The sequence below is a fragment of the Oryza glaberrima genome, chromosome 10 (assembly GCF_000147395.1).
Source record: "Oryza glaberrima chromosome 10, OglaRS2, whole genome shotgun sequence".
Classification (NCBI taxonomy): Eukaryota; Viridiplantae; Streptophyta; class Magnoliopsida; order Poales; family Poaceae; genus Oryza; species Oryza glaberrima.
The window spans coordinates 9118067-9139152 of record NC_068335.1 but is presented as its reverse complement, the minus strand read 5'-3'; the positions used below and the strand labels follow the sequence as shown (position 1 = coordinate 9139152).

General features: G+C 44.2%; 1 pseudogene; it reads left to right on the top strand.

Annotated features, from left to right (window-relative positions):
* The first annotated feature begins 3151 nt into the window (after positions 1-3151).
* On the top strand, positions 3152-21064 carry LOC127785809 (probable inactive purple acid phosphatase 2; annotated as a pseudogene).
* The last annotated feature ends 22 nt before the right edge of the window (positions 21065-21086 follow it).

Below are 21086 nucleotides of genomic sequence, written 5' to 3'. Positions count from 1 at the left end.
GTCACTAAAGCTGAATATGATTTATCGCGTGAGGAGAAACATTAGCAGTTTAAATTTGTTAATGATAGCACTAATATGAACGTAACCAAGGATCCACCTAGGCATTGAAAAAGACAAGCCGCCAGATCTGTATTCCAATTCGATCAGGATTGTATTGGCATAAATCTAATTTGATCATACAAATTTAAAAAGTAATATATGTTATTATATGTATACCTTTAAAAAAATTGCATTAGAATTTTCATCAAATTGGAATAATAGGAATAATAGGTTCCTTCAACTTGGTGGACCTCGACAAATGAATAGTATAATCAAATAGAAATTTAGCCTAATTTAATTCAGCTTTACCAATTTACACATAGATAGCCAAAAAAAATAAAGACTATGGATTTCAACTTGTTGATATTTTACATGATTAGAAATTTGATAAATACTTTAAAATATATTCTGGTTTGGAGATTACTGTTTACTTGGAAATAAGAAGTATTAAATAGGATTAATTGCCTCTCATCATTAGCAGGCAGCTACTCATGCGCTCGACGACTCAAGTCCATCTAACCACACACTTAGGACCTTACCACACAGGAGGTCGACAATCAGGACACATATGAAAGTTAGATGAGTACATACTAAATGCAAAATATGTTATTTTTATGTAAATTATAGTTCGGAGAAAGTAAATAATATAAACTTGATCGATAACGATCCTGGAGAAAGTAGATGACATTTGAAAGATATTCCTTATGTTATCAATGAAAAAAAAGCAAAGTTGGTGATGAAGTGTAAAAAAACACAGTAAGAAATTATATATATTACTGGTTTAATATTAATTTCAATCACATGGGCGTACTTTTCAAAATGAATTAATAAGAGGAGGTGATAAAAAACACAGTGGGAAATTACAAATATTGCTGGTTTAATATTTAATTTCAAACATACGGATGTACTTTTATAAAAATATATAATCAAGCATAGAAGAGAGAAAAAATAGGGCATATTTTTAAAAAAAAATTAATAAGAGGAGTTGATAAAGTGTAGAAAAGCACAGTAGGAAATTATATATATTGTTGGTTTAATATGAATTTCAAACATATGGATGTACTTTTAAGAAAATATAATCAGCTTGGGAGAGAAAAAGCAATCCAGCGGCACCAACCTATACGGATATTAAAGTGCGCGAGATGCTCAGGGTCTGCGGGAGATACATAACTAGGTTTATAGTTGTAATTCATTGTGCTCCTTAGATATAGGAAATAGTTCTTTTAAGTTGATTTTAACACATCATTTTTCTTCTATTTTCCATAGCTTCCGAGCATCCCATATACCGCAAACCGGTTCGATCAGAAAATGATTCTCAACTTCTGCGCGGACTTAAGCCGATACATTCATCGCGACATCTGCAACCATCTAGGGGAGTACTATGACCATTATAGCGAACTTGCTGCGGACCCCAAATTCGAAAACCTAAGGGATTGGGAGAGAGAACATGCTATAGAGTAAAAAAGAAATATTTGTGAGGGAGAAACTTGTAATATTATGAACACTAGACATGTACATATGCTATGTAATTATATATATCGATGTTTCTAATTGAGCTCGTATAATTTATATGTAACTTTACAATTCAAACACACACGAAAAAAAAGAGTGCGTAGATCTTCCTAAATGGCTAGCATGTGCTAGGGTGACTGCACGAATCTATTATCCTGTACGGTCGGCCTAGCACATGCTAACTGACTAGGATAATAGGATATCACGTGTGGTCGGTATAACTGGTATCCCGTGCAGTTGAGCCGCCTGCATGAGAAAATATGAATTTTCGTAGACACCTGGGTGCAAACGAGCGGTATCTCCGCACAAAAAAATGCATTTCAACCGCACGAAAAAAATTAATTTTGTACTAGTATCTTTAAAAATATAAGTCAAACCCAAAATACTTTCAAAAATAATAAAAACATAATTACATAACTTTTTTATAAGATAAATAGGCAAACATATGTTAAAACACATTTATTAGACATTTGAATTGATTCATCTATAGGAAGTATTTCATACTTATAGGATTAATGTTTGCACTTTCTTCGGTTTTTAATATATGATGTTGTCTACTCTTATACATATGACTAACCATTCGTCTCATTAAAACTAGTTATCATTTACTCCTTCCATCCCAGTTCGATCATCCTACAAGCAAAAGAAGATCAGAGACACCAAAAAAATCATCATTCTTAAATTAACGATCGTCGGTTAAGGTGCTCCATTGTTTCGTGTCCCGTGGATTACTCACGCTTTAAATATTGATGCGATTAAACCAATAAAAATTAATTTTGGTTGGTTGCGTGCAACTCAATCAATGATGCACATTTACTCTTTGCATAAATAAACGGAGAGACACTTGTTAGACAATAATCATTTTGGGAAGGCCTTAAAAATCGTAACGGACAATCAAATATAGGATAAAGTGAGTACTTTTTAACTCGATTTTATCATTTACTTTTTTTACTTGCTTTGGTATTGAAAGGTCAAAAAGTAATTTAAGAGATTTATTACTATTTTATTTCCTAAATACTAGTTGTAATAGTTTATTCTTCGAACTAATAACTTTTGTGCCATAACTTATTTGTTTGACTTTTACAAAAGAAAAAGGTACTCCCACCGTTTCAGGTTATAAGATGTTTTGACTTTCGTTAAAGTCAAACTATTTAAAGTTTAATTAAGAAAGATACTCCCTCCGTTTCAGGTTATAAGATGTCTTGGGTTGAAAATGTTACTATTTTTTTTATAAACTTGGTCAAACTTAAAGCAGTTTGACTTTGACGGAGAAGAGGAATCCATGATTGGATCCATTATGATTGGAATCCCCTATCCAATCGAAGACAACCTATCAGCATAGTTGATAAAAAACAAATCATCACCACAAAGAAAGGCTAGTCTCACAAAATTATAGTAGAAATGAAAGAGCGTATCAATTCATACAAGTTGAAGCACAGTGGGAGAGTCAAGTTCCCATGACTTCACCACTTTATCTCCATTTAAATTTTAAAATTTGCTTCTAAAAAGTCAACTCTTTGCTACACTTAGCAGAAAGTAATGCTGTAATGGTGCTCCCTAACCAAGCTCATTACCACTAATCAAATCAAGCTTAAGCTAAATGCGTTCAAAATCCCCCATCCTCCATGCGCTCCACCTCACCGCCACCCTCGCCGCCGGCGAGCCCGCCACCACCACCACCATCACCCTGAAAGTGACCTCAGCGACCCTGAGTAGGTCCAACAACTCCCTTACGATCCAATGGTCAGGCCTTCCCTCCCCAAGCCCTCTCGACTACGTCGCCGTGTACTCACCACCGTCCTCCGGCAACCTCGACTACCTCGGCTTCCTCTTCCTCAACGGCTCCGCGTCATGGGCCACCGGCGTGGGGAGCCTCACGCTCCCGCGCCTCCCGGACCTGCGCGCCCCGTACCAGTTCCGGCTGTTCCGGTGGCCGCCGGGCGAGCCGTCCAGCAACCCACGGCTTGACCAGGACGGCGACCCTCTGCCGGACGCGCACCGCCGCGTGGCGGTCTCCGGAGATGTCTGCTTCGAGGAATCCGCCACCGCGCTGTTAGACTTAATCTTGTTGTTTATTGTGTGAGTTGTTCAGTTGTGTACGTGTGTGCATAAGTTAGTTTGATTAGAGTGCATGCCGGCAGCCTGTAGATGCACGTTGGCTTGACGCAATGGCCAAGTCAAGTGAAGCACGGATGCATGGCATGAAGAGTGGATCAACTAGCTAACTGCATGCGGGTGTTGTGCGTGGTCATCGGATAAGAGCAGTCAGGCAGGATTAATTGGAGAAAATCTTGCCTGTATGCGCGTCAGTTAGTGGAGCTCTTCATGCAGGAATATGTGCCTTGCATGTAGGGTGAAGAGTTAGTTGTTTAGTTGCAGAGCACCTTGGCCGGGCCGTGCAGCCGAGCAGGGCGGAGTGGTAAATGCCGGCCATTGCAGTGCGTGGCTATTTAATCCTGTGATCAGTGGTGTATGTGGTGTTGTGCCATAAGTGAAATACAGGTGTTTTGTGTTGTGCGCGCTGGTGTGCAGCGTGGAAAACTTGCATACTGTTCATCTTCTTCCTCCCTCAATTCATCATCTGTGTGTGTTTCAAGTGAGAAAGAGAGGTGTGTGTGTGCAAGTGAATAGTTGCGCCAACAGTGGTATCAGAGCTCAGGTGCCATGTCTGGAGATGGTGTGTACACGCTGCCGCCGATCCGTCGCAGCAGCGGTGACGGTGGCAGCAGCGGCGGCAATGGCGGGATGGCAGCCTAGGCGGCCATGATCTCGCCGTGCAGCAAGTGAAGGAGGCGGGGGTGACGTTACGCTACCCCATGCTTGGAGAGAACAACTACGCCATTTGGGCGGTGAAAATGAAAACATTCATGCGCGCACAAGGTGTGTGGGCTGCCGTGGAGGGCAACACAGCCGATGAGAAGATGGATCAAATGGCTCTCGCCGCCATTGTTCAAGCTGTGCCAGAGGCCATGGTGATGGCCATATCCGAGAAGGAAACAGCGAGGGAGGCATGGGACGCCCTCAAGCAGATGAACATGGGTGAAGAGCGTGTCAAGAAGGCCCGAGTACAAACTCTCAAGAGAGTGCTTGATGGTATGTACATGGGTAATAGTGAGAAAATTAATGATTTTGCTTTGAAGGTTACCACGATCGTGAACGAGATTCGTTCTCTCGGCATGAAAGTGGAGGAGACCACCGTCGTGGAGAAGCTCTTGCATTCTGTTCCCGACAAGTTCCAATCCCTCATAAGCAGCATCGAGCAGTGGGGGGATGTGTCGGAGATGACGGTGACGGAGACAACCGGGCGTTTGCGGGCGTTCGAGGAGTCCTCCAAGGGGCGACGTCGTGAAAACATAGGGGAGGAGCAGCTGCTTATTGCAAGCGCTAAGCAGCAGCTCACACGTGCTGAGTGGGAGGCCATTGTTGCTGAAGAGAAGAAGAGCGACGAGGCCACTGGCAGTGACACAAAGAAGTTTCGCGGCAAGTTCGACAAGTCAAAGATTGAGTGCCGCAGGTGTGGCAAGTTCGGACACTTCGCAGACGAGTGTGACGAGCTGCGGAAGATGACCAAGGCAGTGATGCAGCTTGCCATCGTGGACGCGGATAATGAGCCGACGTTGCTATGAAGATCATGTGGAGGTGCAGAATAAAAATCAACAAGATTAGTGGGTGATTGTTAGACTTAATCTTGTTGTTTATTGTGTGAGTTGTTCAGTTGTGTACGTGTGTGCATAATAAGTTAGTTTGATTAGAGTGTATGCCGGCAGCCTGTAGGTGCACGTTGGCTTGACGCAGTGGCCAAGTCAAGTGAAGCACGGATGCATGGCATGAAGAGTGGATCAACTAGCTAACTGCATGCGGGTGTTGTGCGTGGTCATCGAATAAGAGCAGTCAGGCAGGATTAATTGGACAAAATCTTGCCTGTATGCGCGTCAGTTAGTGGAGCTCTTCATGCAGGAATATGTGCCTTGCATGTAGGGTGAAGAGTTAGTTGTTTTGTTGCAGAGCGCCTTGGCCGGGTCGTGCAGCCGAGCAGGGCGGAGTGGTGAATGCCGGCCACTGCAGTGCGTGGCTATTTAATCCTGTGATCAGTGGTGTATGTGGTGTTGTGCTATAAGTGAAATACAGGTGTTTTGTGTTGTGCACGCTGGTGTGCACCGTGGAAAATCCTTGCATACTGTTCATCTTCTTCCTCCCTCAATTCATCATCTGTGTGTGTGTTTCAAGTGAGAAAGAGAGGTGTGTGTGTGCAAGTGAATAGTTGCGCCAACACGCGCTGCCGGCGCAGGTGCACCTGGCGTTCGCGGACGCGCCGGACGAGATGCGGGTGGTGTTCGTGTGCGGCGACGCCGGGGCCAGAGCGGTGAGGTACGGGCCGGCCGGCCGCCGCAAGGAGGAGTGGGAGGAGGCGGCGGCAACGGAGGCGAGGACGTACGAGCGGCGGCAGATGTGCGGCTACCCGGCGAACGACAGCGTCGGGTGGAGGCATCTAGGGTTCGTGGGGCCTACGGCCTGGGAGAAGATACCACTACAAGGTAGTAAGACACTAAGACTCGTATGTGTATTCACTAGTTTCATGAGGAGATTTTGTGGAGATGTGTATTCACTAACTCAAAATCATACTGAGTGAATTTGGGAGAATTTTTGTGCACAAAATTTCCACACTAAGACCCGTATGTGTATTCACTAGTTGCATAGTCAATGTGGAGATTTTGTGCTACCTGACAGAACTAACTCAAAATCATACTGAGTGAATTTGGGAGAATTTTTATTGATATATGTATTGATTTGGTTGTTTTCTATTGAATAAGTCGAGTAAGGGAGGATTTGATGTGGGTTATATGCAGGATTTGTGCTCAGAGTGCCGGAATTTTGTGAAAATGGGAACTGAATGTAATAATGTAGCTTGCTGTCAGCACTAGAGCTAATCAGGCTTGGTGAAGCTGGGCTGAGGCTCACTAGGCATCAAAATTCTGATGCATGATTAACTCTTGTGGGATAAATGTGTCGTTCTTAGGACAAATTCTTGTGTGAAACTTTAACTCTTGATAGTTATTACAGTATATTATTACAAATTCGACATTTCCTGCTATTTATTTGGAAGTGCTTTCAAGTTCCATGCAGGGAGAACCGTCAGCCTGTCAATTTACCCACAAACTCTCTTTAGGAAGCCTACAAAAGTACTCTGGATCAGAAGGTGTCTCTAGGTTGGGGAATTTTATCCCATCATCTATTCTCTCTTCGACAACTCCAAGTCACTTGCTTATGATGATTGATAGAATTAAAATTTTGATTGTTGTTTCAATTTAGAACTGGAATAGTTATTTTGTCCTGTAATAGAGTGCATCAATGGGTTTTATCTTCAAATTGACAAAAACCAGAGTACAAAGTCATTCATTCATCTGTTGATTCAAGGTAACTTACTAACTTTAGCCATTGTGGGAAGAAATGTAGAAGTTTGTTGCTGGAAGTAAGGATGTTAGGCATTTTCAGATGTTATCAAGTTTTAGGTCATCGTTTATAGAAAAATAAAACATTAGAAGTTAAGGAAAGAAGGTTGACCTTTTAAATTTATATCTTTAAGGTGAAACATAGAAGATAGTTTGGTTAGAAATTGTTAGCCGAATATTTTTCAACAATTTTTTTATTAGCCTAGTATTTGCTAGAAGTCTTAACACTTGTTTATTAACTTGGTTGTTCATTGACACATACATCCTTATGGATGAATCAACTCAGTTTGTCGAGGAAAATGTTGGAAGTGAGTTTTGATTTGTCAATTTTCTTCTTTTGTGAAGATTTAATTTTGTAAACTTAGTTTTGCTCTTTGAACTTTTACTTGCCTTGACCACTTTCCGGGCAAGTCAAGTCTGCACTTGTGCTATATGGTGGCAAAGTTAATCTAGATCTTTATATTTTTCCTTAACTTCTGCTCATGTGCTTTCATATATTCCTCCACACTGGTTTGGCTGAGGAGCTTAGTGATAACTGTCAATCTGAAACTGTGCTACTAGGAAGAGAGACCTGTGTCGTATCTAGTGGTCAAACAACAAAACAATGATGTTATAATTTGTTCTAGTTTATCTTCCACTTATCCATTGCAAATGTTTTCATCATACATGCACATGCCTTTACAACCCTTAGCTATATCCCCATGACCATCTAAGGTATGCCAGACAAATTCTTGTGCTCCAGTCTTCACCAATCATAGTTAACTTTCAGCATACTTGTTCTATGAAATTCAACTATTTATTGATATGGTGAAATACTTTGACAGGTAGGTAGTGACTCCTTAGGATGGAGTGAGACTTACAGCTTCATCTCACGTGACATCGAAGCAAATGAGACAATTGGCTTCCTATTTGGTGATTGTCACGCCCGGAATTTCTATCCAAAATTCCAAACGCTTACATGTGTGTGAACCCTCGTCCAGGAATCAGCCGAGGCACACAATAACAAATTGATAATAGAGTACAATTATTACTCTAATTAATAAGCGAATAAAATGTCATTACAGAGGTAGATAGTTCCTCTCAACCAATAAAGATCTAAGCAGCGGAAAAAAAAAATAAACGGCGCAGACGATTCCACTCCACAGGCAGCTTGACCAGGGCTACACCTAATCCTCCACACCATCAGCATCACTGTAGAACTCCTCCTCTGATGAATGATTGCAAGGTGAGTATATGACATACTCAGCAAGCCACGCAGCAAATATGCAAGTGCACAGGATAACAAAGGATGGCATAGTAGGGTTTCGTTTGCATAAACAGCATTTAATAAACATTTCAGAATTTAATAAAACATTTGAGTAATAATTAAACAATATTAATCCAACGCTATACAACATACCCTGTTGCATAGGCCCAACCATTCTGAACAACCAATCCCGGCTGCACAGTTCTATCTCCAAACCAGGAATATACCATTCCAAACCAGGAGCTAATCAAATTATTACCAGTCATAGTATCTTTTATTATGATGAGAGGTGTGAGACTAATTACGAAAGACATTGTTAGACCTGCCCATAACCGCGGGCACGACTATTCGAATAGTTTTACTCTGGCCAGAGGTGTACCACTGTACCCACAAGACACAGCCCCACGACATGTTACCATGCGCCTTGATACCACCACGGTACCTCAGAAAGGAGCTGTGACAGTACCCCTCGCACAACACAATCCACCACAGCGCACCGTTCCTGGATCATAATCACCCCCTTATAAACAAGGCATGGACTCCCCAGCGACCCCCGTGGGCTTATCTCCGCCACTTCTCAGTCTGGTGCCCCGCAATGAACCATGCTATACAAAAGGTAAAGCCGTTGCCCACGCTGGCTTGTGGTTGGCACGGTTAATGTTTCACAACCGAAACTCGTGAACCGGTCCTTAATTGTCATGAGCACGACCATCAAAACCATGTGCTCACAACCCACCATTATCAGGTTTTAGTTGGCAAATTAATTAATTAACCAATTATGATTAACCATCATGAGCTATCATTAAGCCATCATTAAATAATAGGGAGTCATATGTTATCCCAATAGTGTGCTAAAGTTTCTTAAGCATGGCTAAGCAATCACATCTAATATCTAGCTGAACTGATATATAAAGCTCAACTAGTTAAGTTGTAATAACCCAAGGTACCAAGGAATAAAGTAATCAAGAACAAAAGGGCTATAACAAACAATAGGTTAATTCCACCCAATGACATTCGAAAATAAATGCAATAGTTGAATAGAAACAATAGCTTTAAACGGGATCAACATGTTCAAAGGGTTATTTGGGATCTGTGTGACTTGCCTTGCTGGCCTCGGAACTCCTCAAATTCTTCTCCTGCGAAAACGGACTCTCCGGAAACGTCGGAATCTAAACAGAAAAGAGCAAAACACCAAAACAGCACATAAACAAGCATGAACAGTACATGTGGATATTTTTAACATGTAGATCTCAATTTTAGAAAAACTTAGACACTTGAACCAACTAAATCCGAGCTAAGATGAATTACTTATGAATTTTTAAAGATTAAATCGGATTAAAACACTTATATGGATTTTAATTGAATTATGACGCAATAATGAATTATTTTTGAAAAGGAAAAGAGGATTTATTGCGTCAGCGGCTAGGGTTTGCGGTGGACCGGGTGCACGGCGACGGTTCACGAGAACGGACGGCCGAGATCGATCCATCCAAAACGAACGGCCGATATCGATCGGTCCACAGCCAGACCACGGCGGTCGGCACCGATGGCGTCAGCGGTGACGTCACCTCCGGCGGCGACCGAACCGCGCGAGCTCGCCGGCGAACGACGGCGCGGCGGCGCGAACGGAGAGCACCTACGGGTAGCGGACGGCACGGCGAACTCACCGGTGACCAAAGAAGCGGCGGAAGAACAACGGACGGCGACAGCGGCGAAGAAGAAGCGGCGGCGACCTCCGGCTTGACGACGGCGACGATGTTCCGGCGGTCGACAGCGACGGCGGAGGGGCGGACGAGGACGGCGACGCGACGGCGACCACGACGGCGGCCTTCCCGAGCGACGGCGACGACCGGAGCGACGGCGGCGCACGGCTGGAGCGACGGCGGCGACGGTGGCGCTAAGCTACACGGTGCTAGAGCTCTACCGGCGACGAGAGGCGAAGGCGAGGGTGGCGACGGGTAGCGGAGACACCGGGGATCCTTTTATAGGGGCAAGGACACGGCGGCGAAGGCCCACGGCGGCCGGCGACGATAAGGAAAGTCTAGGGTTCGGAGGAGAGAGACCGATCCGATTCGACCTCAAATCCACGAATTTCCAAACGATTTTAGCCGATGATTCCAAAAGAGAAAAGATAGAGGAGATCGAGAAGATCATTTCCCCTCTATCGATTTCATCGGAAACAGAAAGGATCGGCCGGATTTGGAAGGAGACGGTGGCGGCGCGGCGCTAGGGTTTCGGGCGGCGGCGGCGCGAGGAAGACGAAGAGTCTGACAGGTGGGCCCCACCTGTCAGCGAGCGGGAGCGCGCGCGCGAGCGGCGGTTCGGCTGCGGACTGGGCCGGCTTGGGCCAGAGAGAGAGAGAAGGTTTTGGGCCGACTTTCGGCCCAAAGCCAAAAGAGACTTTTTAAAACTTTTTCCAATTTAAATTATTCATGAAATGCAATTCCATTTATTAAAAATACTTCCTTAGCTCAAATAAATCCCAGAAAAAATCTAGGAATTATAGAATTAAGCAAAGTATTTAATGAAATTTTATCTGGCCCCATTTTATATTGGAATTTATTATTTAAAATTAGATCTTCTCTTCTAGGCTTTTAAAATCATTTCTAATAATTCCAATTAAACAACAATTTATATATTTAGGATTTTTAGGGTGTGACAAACCTACCCCCCTTAAACAGAATCTCGTCCTCGAGATTCAGAAGAACTAGCGAACAGATGCGGATGAGCTGACTTCAATTCATCTTCTCGTTCCCAAGTTGATTCTTCTTCCGAGTGATTACTCCACTGAACTTTACAAAAACGGATAGCTCGATTCCTGGTTCTTCTCTCATCTGTTTCCAAGATACGGATTGGTTTCTCAATATAGGTCAGATCCTCTTGGACTTCTATCTGTTCAAGGTTAGCTTCTTCGGTAGGTACCCTCAAACACTTTTTCAATTGCGACACATGGAACACATTATGGATTCCTGCCAAAGATTGGGGTAACTCCAACTGATAAGCGACCTCTCCTCTTCTACTGACAATCTTGTAAGGTCCCACGAAACGCGGTACCAATTTTCCTTTGGTGTGGAAGCGATGAACCCCTCAAAGAGGCGTGACACGAAGGTACACATAATCTCCTTCGTCAAAACTTAGATCTCTACGACGATTGTCGGCATAACTCTTATGACGAGACTGGGCCACACGCAATCTTTCTTGAATGATTTTTACCTTTTCTTCTGCTTCCCTTAGGATATCAGTCCCGAAAACCTGACGTTCTCCCGTTTGATCCCACAAAAGCGGAGTGCGGCACTTCCGACCATACAGCGCTTCGTAAGGAGTTATCTGAAGACTAGCTTGATAACTGTTGTTGTACGAGAATTCCGCATAAGGTAAATTCTTATCCCAACTTCCACCGAAGTCTAAAGCACAAGCTCTCAACATGTCCTCCAAAATCTGATTTACCCTTTCGGTTTGTCCGTCTGTCTGAGGATGATAAGCAGTACTAAAGTTCAACTTAGAGCCCATCTCTTCTTGAAGTTTCTTCCAAAATTTTGAAGTGAACTGACTTCCCCGATCAGACACTATTTTCTTAGGGACGCCATGCAAACACACAATCCTTGCCATATACAATTCCGCCAACCGACTTCCGGAATATGTTGTCTTTACTGGAATAAAATGAGCCACTTTGGTAAGTCTGTCGACTATCACCCAAATAGAGTCATGTCCTGATGACGTTCTGGGTAGACCGGTGATGAAATTCATACCGATTTCCTCCCACTTCCATTCAGGAATCTTCAAAGGCTGCAGCAAACCTGCGGGCTTCTGATGTTCTGCCTTGACTCGCTGACAAACATCACATACTGCTACGTATTCTGCGATTTCACGCTTCATACTTGCCCACCAAAATCTTTCCTTGAGATCCTGGTACATCTTGGTACTACCAGGGTGAATGGAGTATAAAGTATCATGAGCTTCCTTCAGGATTGCATCTTTTAAATCTCTGTTGTCTGGGACGCAGATTCTTTCGCCCAACCATACAGTTCCTTGCTCATCTTCCAAGAAACCGATAGCTTTTCCTCTTCTCATATTCTTCTTAATTTCTTGAATATCGGGGTCATTAATTTGGGCTTCTCTAACCTGATCGATTAGCGTGGGCTTTGCTTCTAAGGCTGCAACAAAACCTCTACTAACAATTCCCAAATTTAATCTTTCAAAATCCTTGCATAACTCCAATGGCAACTGTCGTCCTTCCGTAGCAGTGCAATAGCCTTTCCTGCTAAGAGCATCTGCTACAACATTAGCCTTTCCCGGGTGATAATGAATTCCCATATCATAATCCTTAATTAATTCCAACCATCTCCGTTGTCTCATGTTCAGATCTGGCTGAGTAAAGATATACTTTAAGCTCTTGTGATCGGTGTACACCTCTGTACGAGTACCGAAAAGATAATGACGCCAAATTTTCAACGCATGAACCACTGCAGCCAACTCAAGATCATGAGTAGGGTAGTTCTTCTCATGCGGGCGTAACTGTCGAGATGCATAGGCAACCACCTTCCCATCTTGCATTAGAACACAACCTAAGCCAAGCTTAGATGCATCGCAATACACTTGGAAACCCTTCTTTGGATCAGGTAAAATCAAAATAGGAGCTGATGTTAAGCGATTCTTCAACTCTTGAAAACTCTGCTCACATTCTTCTGACCACTTGTACTTTACATCCTTTTGAAGCAGTCGTGTCATGGGCTTAGCAATCTTGGAGAAATTCTCTATGAACCTCCGGTAATAACCTGCAAGGCCCAGGAAACTGCGAATCTCTGAAACTGTCTTCGGTTGTTTCCAGTTGGTTACGGATTCCACATTACTAGGATCAACGGCAACTCCTCCGGCTGAGATGACGTGACCAAGGAACTTTACTTCAGACAACCAAAATTCACATTTGCTAAACTTGGCATACAACTGATGTTCTCGCAGCTTCTCTAGTGCAAGACGAAGATGTTCTTCATGCTCTTCTTTTGTTTGGGAGTAGATAAGAATGTCATCAATAAAGACCACCACGAACTTGTCTAGGTATTCCATAAACACCTTATTCATTAAGTTCATGAAGAAAGCGGGGGCATTGGTAAGTCCAAAAGACATAACAGTACATTCGAACAATCCATACCTAGTGGTAAAAGCCGTCTTAGGTATATCCTCTTCTTTAATCCTCAACTGGTGATACCCTGATCGAAGATCTATCTTGGAGAAAACGGTGGCACCTTTAAGCTGATCAAACAAATCATCAATTCTGGGCAGCGGGTACTTATTCTTGATAGTCACATCATTTAATGCATGATAGTCCACACACATCCTCTGGGTATGATCCTTCTTTTCCACAAAAATAACTGGAGCTCCCCATGGAGATGAACTCGGTCTGATGTCCCTTTTGAAGCAAATCGTCGACTTGCCTTTTGACTTCTGCCAACTCATTGGCTGCCATTCTGTAAGGTCTCTTATGGATCGGAGTTGTTCAGGGTATCAGATCTATTCTGAATTCAATATCTCTCTTAGGCGGCATACCAGGTAAATTGTCCGGGAACACGTCCGGGTATTCCTGTACTACGGGAATCTCTTCCAAAGCTATTTGGTTCAGACTTGACCTTAAAGACTCAGAAGACAGTGCATGAACCGTTACAACTCGACCATCATTGCTGGTGAGAGTTACTTTTCTGTTGGCACAGTCTATCACACCTTTATACTTGACTAACCAGTCCATCCCTAGGATGACATCAAGATCTTTGGATTCTAACAAGATAAGGTTGGCCAGAAATGGCACTTCTTGAATTTCTATTCTGACAGAGGGGCTATGTTGCAAAGAGAGTACTTTTACTCGGGGTACTAACCATCAAAGGACGTCTAAGATCTTCTACTTCCATCCCATGATTTCCCGCAAAACTCATAGATAAAAATGAATGTGTAGCACCAGAATCGAAAAGCACTGTTGCAGGAACTGAGTTAACAAGGAACGTACCCAAAATCACATCTGGAGCACCTTGAGCTTCTGCAGCAGCAACATGATTGACACGAGCCTTTGGCGTAGGTGCGGTAAAGTTACTCTGGGTAGGGACAATCTTCGCGCGTCGGGGCTTCGGACACTTGTCAGAGTAATGTCCTGGTTCAGCACAGTTGAAGCATACTCCGGGCTTGCTGCCTTGCTCCTTCTTGGCAGGCTGTTGTTGTGTTGGAGCTGCCACAGGACGTGGAGCTTGACTTCGGATGTTGTTGCCAGCATTGTTGTTGAAGAACTGGCGCTGCGGACGAACAACAGACGAAGAACCTCCTTATGGCATGGACTGGGGTCCTAAAGTAAGACGCAGCCTCTGACTATTCCCCTGTTGTGCCTTGAAGTGAGTAATCCGACGTTTCTTCTGCTCCATGCGGTTGTACTTGTCCTCCTGTCGAATAGCCTTATCCACTAACTTCTGGAAATCATGGTAATCCCCAGTCATGAGTGGGTAAGACAGCTCATCATTAAGTCCCTCCAAGAACCTCTCCTGACGCTCTTCATTAGTGCGCACATCTTCTGGAGCATAACGAGCCAGACGATTGAACTCGTGCAGATACTCGGTGACCGTGCGAGATCCTTGGGTGAGCGACCTAAATTCTTTCTTCTTGAGAGACACCACTCCCGATGGTATATGCGTCTTCCGAAAAGCAGCGGTGAATTCAAGCCAAGTGATAGGTTCAGCAGTAGTCCTGTTAAGGCGGAAGTGATCCCACCACTCAGAGGCAGGGCCATGCAGTTGGTGTGATGCAAATGAGACCTTCTCCTGATCAGTGCACTGAAGCAAATCCAACTTCTTCTCTATGGCGTGCAGCCAATCACCAGCTTCCACAGGATTAGTGGTGCTAGAGAAAGTGGGCGGCCTCACACGAAGAAATTCTGCTAACTTGTTCTGGGGAGGTGCCTGGTTATTTCCCTGGTTCTGCTGGTTCTGGAGTTGCTGCATCATCATGTTCATAAGCTGTGCCTGTTGAGCCAGGACTTGGGCAAGTGTGGGATTCTCTCCATTGTTGTTGTTGTTGTTGTTGTTGGGGCCATTCCCGTTGCTGCGAGTGAGCACCATCTGGCATGGGCAAGAGCACAAGAAGAGAAACCGGGGAAAACTACTTAGGACAGAGAAGTAATTTTTCTTCTAACTTAACTTTTATTGATCTTAACTGAGTTTCATTATTACAAAACTGAAGACTCTCTCACACCACTAAACTCACCAACTACCTAACACTCGAAAGCAAACAAACGCATGCACTTACATCCCACCACTGATGTAAACCACATGCAAGACCCACACAACCAAACTTAAAACAAGCAACTAACACAACGACCTAGGACAACGGCTTAGCAAGGAACTCTAGGTCTTCCGGGCATCGGAGTTGATTGAAGGCTCGTTCGGCTCGTCTTCATCATCTTGAGTGGCTCCCCACTCGACCTTTGAATGGGTGCGCTTCGATTCTTCTCCTTTATCATCACTTACATTGACGACCGGAGGATCTGCTAGGGCTGGGGTAACTCCTTTCTCCACCACACGGACCTTTGGCGCCAATTGGTAGCGAGGGACGAATAGAGCTCTCTTCCTTGCGGTAAGACGAACCCTGGCCTTCTGCGGCGGTGCTTCTCCCTTCAATGCAGCTAGTTCCTTCTCCAAACGATCCACCTTGTCTTCTAGCTTGCAAATCTTACCGCGATTCCGGTCTTCACGATCTTGAGCTGCTAGCACAACCTCCGCGCGGGTCTCATCCATAGCCCACAGCATCTCAACCAAATGCCTTGTGGTAGCATCATTCTCAATCCCCTCAGTCTCAAGGTAGCTGCCACGGTCACTTCCCTGGGGTTGGCGAGGATGGTAGCGATACTCAGTGTCGGCCAACTGATCATTGTAGCGATCGCGGAGCTCTCCTATGGCGATCCTTGCCACCTCCTGACATGCATGAATATAATTTCCTCCTCCAGCTTCGAACATCACTGATGGGATATCTTCATTATTACTGTTCAAGGTGACTTTGACTCGACACTTCTCTTTATCCCGATCATGAGGAATCTGGGCATACATAGGGGCAGTCCCAAATCCTATGGCAAAGGACATCGTACGCAACTCCTGGACAAATCCCTCAACACCAAACAAGTACTCAGGCTTGTAGCGCGGCATCTAAAGACAAGTGAAAGGAGGGAGTTAAGACATTTGTCCAATTAATAGCACAAGTTTTTGGATTAATTTGAATAAATTTAGAAAATCCAGGTAAAAAGTAAGTAAGTAAACCAAGCTTGCAAGATAATTCGAAACAGTTGGAAACAAGATCACAAATTTTTGCACTTTTGAACAACAGGTTTCAAAATAAAAGAAAAGTTATAAAATCAACCTGCTAAATTTATTTCATTGTAACAAGATTAAATAAAACCATGTTGTAAAATTTTGGCTGGTAAATGAGCCATTAGTACAGTAATAGATGTACGGTACTAATAACACAGGAATAATAATAAATAAATTTTTAAATGAGAACAATTAAAGGAATTATAAACTGCATGTGCCATTTGTTTGGTTTAATTAAAAGAGAAAGAGAGGAGAACAGTTCTATTTTTCCAATATTTTTAGAGGGCTTCTATGGGTAACCATTGGGCATAACCTAGGGTCAAGGAGGCTCTGATACCAACTTGTCACGCCCGGAATTTCTATCCAAAATTCCAAACGCTTACATGTGTGTGAACCCTCGTCCAGGAATCAGCCGAGGCACACAATAACAAATTGATAATAGAGTACAATTATTACTCTAATTAATAAGCGAATAAAATGTCATTACAGAGGTATATAGTTCCTCTCAACCAATAAAGATCTAAGCAGCGGAAAAAAAAAATAAACGGCGCAGACGATTCCACTCCACAGGCAGCTTGACCAGGGCTACACCTAATCCTCCACACCATCAGCATCACTGTAGAACTCCTCTGATGAATGATTGCAAGGTGAGTATATGACATACTCAGCAAGCCACGCAGCAAATATGCAAGTGCACAGGATAACAAAGGATGGCATAGTAGGGTTTCGTTTGCATAAACAGCATTTAATAAACATTTCAGAATTTAATAAAACAGTTGAGTAATAATTAAACAATATTAATCCAACGCTATACAACATACCCTGTTGCATAGGCCCAACCATTCTGAATAACCAATCCCGGCTGCACAGTTCTATCTCCAAACCAGGAATATACCATTCCAAACCAGGAGCTAATCAAATTATTACCAGTCATAGTATCTTTTATTATGATGAGAGGTGTGAGACTAATCACGAAAGACATTGTTAGACCTGCCCATAACCGCGGGCACGGCTATTCGAATAGTTTTACTCTGGCCAGAGGTGTACCACTGTACCCACAAGACACAGCCCCACGACATGTTACCATGCGCCTTGATACCACCACGGTACCTCAGAAAGGAGCTGTGACAGTACCCCTCGCACAACACAATCCACCACAGCGCACCGTTCCTGGATCATAATCACCCCCTTATAAACAAGGCATGGACTCCCCAGCGACCCCCGTGGGCTTATCTCCGCCACTTCTCAGTCTGGTGCCCCGCAATGAACCATGCTATACAAAAGGTAAAGCCGTTGCCCACGCTGGCTTGTGGTTGGCACGGTTAATGTTTCACAACCGAAACTCGTGAACCGGTCCTTAATTGTCATGAGCACGACCATCAAAACCATGTGCTCACAACCCACCATTATCAGGTTTTAGTTGGCAAATTAATTAATTAACCAATTATGATTAACCATCATGAGCTATCATTAAGCCATCATTAAATAATAGGGAGTCATAAGTTATCCTAATAGTGTGCTAAAGTTTCTTAAGCATGGCTAAGCAATCACATCTAATATGTAGCTGAACCGATATATAAAGCTCAACTAGTCAAGTTGTAATAACCCAAGGTACCAAGGAATAAAGTAATCAAGAACAAAAGGGCTATAACAAACAATAGGTTAATTCCACCCAATGACATTCGAAAATAAATGCAATAGTTGAATAGAAACAATAGCTTTAAACGGGATCAACATGTTCAAAGGGTTATTTGGGATCTGTGTGACTTGCCTTGCTGGCCTCGGAACTCCTCAAATTCTTCTCCTGCGAAAACGGACTCTCCGGAAACGTCGGAATCTAAACAAAAAAGAGCAAAACACCAAAACAGCACATAAACAAGCATGAACAGTACATGTGGATATTTTTAACATGTAGATCTCAATTTTAGAAAAACATAGACACTTGAACCAACTAAATCCGAGCTAAGATGAATTAGTTATGAATTTTTAAAGATTAAATCGGATTAAAACACTTATATGGATTTTAATTGAATTATGACGCAATAATGAATTATTTTTGAAAAGGAAAAGAGGATTTATTGCGTCAGCGGCTAGGGTTTGCGGTGGACCGGGTGTACGGCGACGGTTCACGAGAACGGACGGCCGAGATCGATCCATCCAAAACGAACGGCCGACATCGATCGGTCCACAGCCAGACCACGGCGGTCGGCACCGATGGCGTCAGCGCTGACGTCACCTCCGGCGGTGACCGAACCGCGCGAGCTCGCCGGCGAACGACGGCGCGGCGGCGCGAACGGAGAGCACCTACGGGTAGCGGACGGCACGGCGAACTCACCGGTGACCAAAGAAGCGGCGGAAGAACAACGGACGGCGACAGCGGCGAAGAAGAAGCGGCGGCGACCTCCGGCTTGACGACGGCGACGATGTTCCGGCGGTCGACAGCGACGGCGGAGGGGTGGACGAGGACGGCGACGCGACGGTGACCACGACGGCGGCCTTCCCGAGCGACGGCGACGACCGGAGCGACGGCGGCGCACGGCTGGAGCGACGGCGGCGACGGCGGCGCTAAGCTACACGGTGCTAGAGCTCTACCGGCGACGAGAGGCGAAGGCGAGGGTGGCGACGGGTAGCGGAGACACCGGGGATCCTTTTATAGGGGCAAGGACACGGCGGCGAAGGCCCACGGCGGCCGGCGACGAGAAGGAAAGTCTAGGGTTCGGAGGAGAGAGACCGATCCGATTCGACCTCAAATCCACGAATTTCCAAAGGATTTTAGCCGATGATTCCAAAAGAGAAAAGATAGAGGAGATCAAGAAGATCATTTCCCCTCTATCAATTTCATCGGAAACGGAAAGGATCGGCCGGATTTGGAAGGAGACGGTGGCGGCGCGGCGCTAGGGTTTCGGGCGGCGGCGGCGCGAGGAAGACATAGAGTCTGACAGGTGGGCCCCACCTGTCAGCGAGCGGGAGCGCGCGCGCGAGCGGCGGCTCGGCTGCGGACTGGGCCGGCTTGGGCCAGAGAGAGAGAAGGTTTTGGGCCGACTTTCGGCCCAAAGCCAAAAGAGACTTTTTAAAACTTTTTCCAATTTAAATTATTCATGAAATGCAATTCCATTTATTAAAAATACTTCCTTAGCTCAAATAAATCCCAGAAAAAATCTAGGAATTATAGAATTAAGCAAAGTATTTAATGAAATTTTATCTGGCCCCATTTTATATTGGAATTTATTATTTAAAATTAGATCGTCTCTTCTAGGCTTTTAAAATCATTTCTAATAATTCCAATTAAACAGCAATTTATATATTTAGGATTTTTAGGGTGTGACAGTGATCTAGGTACTTATGTTCCTTACAACACTTACTTTCGGACACCCTATGAGTGTTTATCAACTGTTAGGTGGATTCTCCGTGATCTTCAAGCCCTTGGTGATAAGGCTGCATTTATTTCACATATTGGAGACATCAGCTATGCGAAAGGTTATGCTTGGTTGTGGGATCATTTCTTCGAACAGATTGAACCTATTGCATCCAGAACTCCATACCATGTCTGCATCGGTAATCATGAGTATGATTGGCCTTCACAACCTTGGAAACCCTCTTGGGCTGCCAACATCTACAATGGGAAGGATGGTGGCGGCGAATGTGGGGTACCGTATAGCATCAAGTTCAGAATGCCTGGTAATTCTTCTCTTCCTACTGGCACGGGAGCTCCTGACACCCAGAACCTGTACTATTCTTTCGATGCTGGTGTCGTGCATTTTGTATGCATGTCGACTGAGACTGATTTCTCCCAGAGAAGTGATCAATACAACTTCATAAAGGCTGACCTTGAGCGCGTCAACCGGAGTCGGACACCATTCATTGTGTTCCAAGGCCACCGTCCAATGTATACCTCAAGCAACGAAGTCAGGGATACTGCTCACAGGGAGCACATGATTCAGCATCTTGAGCCACTTTTAGTGAAGCACAATGTAACAGTTGCTTTATGGGGACACATCCACAGGTATGAGAGGTTCTGCCCAATGAAGAAGCATCAATGCCTGGACACATCGTCAAGCTTTGTTTACCCCGGTGCTCCAGTTCATGTTGTGATTGGCATGGGTGGCCAGGATTGGCAACCAAGCTGGGAGCCAAGGCTTGATCACCTAGATGTGCCAATCTTCCCACAGCCTAACAGTTCGATGTACCGTTCCAGTGAGTTTGGCTACATGAAACTTCTCGCTACAAGGGAAAAGTTGACGCTGATATACATTGGGAACCATGATGGTCAGGTTCATGACATGGTGGAAATATCATCTGGGCAAGCTTCCTCAGAAGCTGAACTGGTTGCTACTACACAGAGAATTTCGTGGATGTACGTGGAAATTGTAGGTTGTGTGATGCTTGCTTTGCTTATTGGTTTTGCTGCTGGATTCCTTACAAGGAGGAAAGACTCCACAAAGTGGAGTCCTGTGGAAAGGGAGGAAGTTGAATTGTCTTATTGAGTAATTTCTATACAGTTTTTCA